The 3,771-nt window shown below is 51.2% G+C and overlaps 1 pseudogene; it reads left to right on the forward strand.

Annotated features, from left to right (window-relative positions):
- Window positions 1-670: 670 nt before the first annotated feature.
- On the forward strand, window positions 671-877 carry LOC142261396 (U2 spliceosomal RNA; annotated as a pseudogene).
- Window positions 878-3,771: the final 2,894 nt, after the last annotated feature.

Raw genomic sequence — 3,771 nt, forward strand, 5'->3', positions numbered from 1 at the left:
TGTATGGGAGTGGAATGCAGTGAGGGTAATGGAACGCACGCCTGCGCATTTGTGTTTAACGTCGCGCATGTGCAGAACGGAGAAAAGGCTGCGCTCACTTCCTAATGAAAGGGAGTGAGACGCATCTGGGAAGGGAAGGGAAAAGATTAGGGTTTGGGGATGATGAAAGGGCTTTCTACGGGCAAGGATGGCAAAGGGTGGCAGTGACGGAAAGTCAGGCAGCCTGTCCTGTCCGTCCGTCTTTTTGTATCATGAATTGGAAAGACTGCAAGGGGGAGGGGAGGTGCTTGTGTCCAAAAGGAGGAGTTATTCAGATTCATTGCAGTGGGCGGCGGCTGCAAAAAGCACCATTCTTCTTGTTTTTGCTCTGCAAAACAGCCTTTTCAAGGGTTGGCTTGGGTGACAAAATGTCTTCTGTAGGCGTGGGTTTGTCTCCCTCTCCCTAAGATGTGTCCGGTATAGGCCAGGGTGCCACTCAAGGCCGTAACCAATTCGGGTTATAGCTTCTCGGCCTTTTGGCTAAGATCAAGTGTAGTTTCGGAGGACGCTACCTTGGTCGGTACTGGAAGGTGCCTGGGATTGCACGTCTGCCGGCCTTGAGGAAGTGTGTGCGCCTTCTGGTGACACATAGCCCTCTTGTGCCTGGACGGTTCCCAGGCAACGGGAGGCGATCACCTTTGTTATTTTGAAGTCCTACTGATAAACAGAAAAAAAAATAAATTAAATCTGTTCTTATCAGTTTAATATCTGATACGTCCCCTCTCTGGGGACCATATATTAAATGGATTTTTAGAACAAGGAGATGGAAAAAATCTTGCTCTGTCCACTCCACGCATTGACCTGGTATTGCAGTACCTCCAGGACCGGTGCACCCCTTCTTAACCCAGTTTCCAAAAGCAGAACTCAATTCACCTGATTCAAATGAGCCCCATTAGTGAATTGAAAGAAAGCAAAAACTTTATATGCACCTCAATTTGGCCAATTCACTTTTCCCACTTTCACCCTTTTTTTTATCTTTCACACCTTTTACTTGCTTTATTGATGCAAAAAGCTGTGCCAAATAGCAAACTCATCTCCACTCAACTTGACCAACTCTGCTATGTCCCGTGCAGTATCTTATTCTCAGTCTTATCTAGATCATTTGCAATTGAATAGAATAGATCCCTTTTGGCTGCTTATGACTGTGTAAAATATGTAGTTTTACTGGGCTGGGATGAGAGAATCCATTGAAGCATGGTGTAGGGATTGTGGTTCCTGTGTGCTAAGAAGAGAGGCTGGCACCAGCCAGAAAGCCCCATTGCAGCCAATAATCACTTAATAACTTTTTCAACTTGTCATCATATGGGAGGCCTTCCATTCCTTGTAGTAGTCTAGTTGCCCACCTTTGAACTGACTCTAACTTCTGAATGTCCTTTTTAAAATGTGGAGCCCAAAACTGGTTCCCATATTCCAGATGTAGCCTTACAAGTGATTTATAGAGGTGTAACAATACGTTGGGATCACGGGATCTAATCTCCCTTTTTATACACCCTAAAATCTTGTCCCAAGCAGCATTCCATCAGCCTCTGGAAGGTTCCTGGCGCATTGCACAGCTCGAAGGGCATGCTTTTGAACTCGCAGAGACCCATAGGGGTGGCGAAGGCGGTCTTCTCCCGGTCTGCCTCAGCAACGGACACTTGCCAATAGTGACTAGTGAGATCAAGGGTAGAAAAATAATTTGCAGTTCTCAATGCAGCTAGCGATTCCTCAATACGGGGAGTGGTGCCGTCCTTCTTTTTTAACAGGATCAACAGAGCTGCCCAAAGGCTACAACTGTCACGGATAACCCCAGCCGCCTTCATGTTGCTCAACATGTCCTTGGTACACTGGCAATGTGAAGGTGGTATTGGCTTATAGCTCTCTTTGATGGGTGGGTGTGCACCTGTGGGGATGTGGTGTTGGACCCCTTTTATTCCCCCAAAATCTAGCGGGCTTCCCACCGGTAACCCGCTCCCCAGCTTGGATGGATGCTGAGGGAGCCCCTTTTGCCCGCAGGCTCTGGCCCTGGGAACTGTAGCCTTGGCGGTGACTGTGCTTCCCTCTACGGTGTGAGCTGTTGCCTTCAATCGGGTCTTGACTGCTGGGAAACCCTGGAGGTTCCTGTCGCTAACGGATTTGACCGGTTTTACGGCGACTCCTAGCCTGGTCGGGGTCCGTAGGCCCTGCCGGATGGTGCTGGCTTCTCTTCACTCCCCGATCTGGTACCGGCGGGCCACCGCCCATCCCCGGTCCGTACGGTTCACTCCAATCAGCCTCTCCTGCAGAAGGTCACCACCGTCTGCCAACCTTGCTGAGTGCCCGGGCCACACACCCGGACACGGTCAGTCTCCTCTCCTCTTCACTTCTCTAACTCCAAAACTGATCTCTAATCTGACTCCTTTTCCCGCCTCCAGGACTGTGAACTCCTCGGTGGGTGGGATCAACCGCCTGGCCCACCCCCTGGTGTGGACATCAGCCCCTGGAGGAAGGCAACTAGGATTTGTGTTTAGCTTCGGTGTGCCTAGCCGGAGTATAGAGTGTGTTGGTGTAGTACCTGTGACGACCTGGCTTGTCCAGGGCGCCACATTCCCCTATAGTCAAATGCAGACCGTCCGCGGGCTGCCCGTCCATCACCGGTTTTATTTTCACAACTGAAAAAGAATAAAACGGTAAAACATGTAAAAGCATCATAAACATTTTACAACGGTACAGCTTCCGCTCTTCTCCCACCCAAACAACCTGGCCCTGATGCTGCCCCTAAGAAGCGGGCAGCACCCCTTGACCCCAGTCCAGCACCAAGTTGCCCGAGCGGGTTCTGTCTCTTTCAGGGGGCCCACGTCCAAGGGGACCCCTGAACCCCCGGAGGATCGCCACCGGTTACGGTAGTGGCGGGCCTAGGCCATCCCTTTCCTCCAGGCCCATCCTCCCAAATCAGCCTCTCCGGAGGCGGTAACGGTGTCAAGCCAACAAACATTTTTATTTACATTGCACTAAGTTTGTGGTTGCCCTGCAAGTTCTCGGGCTTGTCCGTAAGCAGTTCCTTACGCAATGGTTGCACAGTCCCTACGGGGACAACAGTTGCCGGCAACGGCCGGTTTAATCACGGTTCAATCAGGTAAACTTCTTTGGTTGATCATCTTTACTTATCATTTAAAACTTTCAAACTGGTACACTCAACACATAAAGCCCCCCCCCTTTTAAAGAGTAGTTTCCCTGTACCTAAGTGGGGGTCTACCTAGGTTGGGGCGAGTGGACCTTCGGGGTCCGGTGTCAGTGGTGACAGGCAGTGGGGCAGAGGGAACAGTCAGTTCCTCCTCCCTGCTATCATGTGGGGCAGGCGGAGGCGTAGGGGAGCTGGGTACAGGTACATCCCTGGGCACTGGCTCGCGGTTAACCGTTTCCATCATTTCTTCATCCACGGGTTGTGGGAACAGTATCACTGGAAGGATCACCGCACCGTTCTGTGTAGGCCAGTCTGCTGGAAAATCACCCATCATGGTGTGGATTACCTCTTTTTCCTTCTCCACTGGACTGGGAACTGGAGCCTCATCCGCTACTCTCAATGCTGGTGGGCACTTCTTCAGGTGGTCTCGGGAAACCGTGGCCAAAGTCCCCCCCTGGTCACGGCTGATCTGGTAGGCCTTCTCATTCTCCCATCCTGTGGGCTGGACTACATACGGGGTTTTTTCCCATTGATCATCCAGCTTGTGGGCCCTTCTTTTCCGCTTCAGCACTACATCCCCAGGTTGGAAG

Source organism: Anomaloglossus baeobatrachus, unplaced genomic scaffold (genome assembly GCF_048569485.1).
Source record: "Anomaloglossus baeobatrachus isolate aAnoBae1 unplaced genomic scaffold, aAnoBae1.hap1 Scaffold_216, whole genome shotgun sequence".
Classification (NCBI taxonomy): Eukaryota; Metazoa; Chordata; class Amphibia; order Anura; family Aromobatidae; genus Anomaloglossus; species Anomaloglossus baeobatrachus.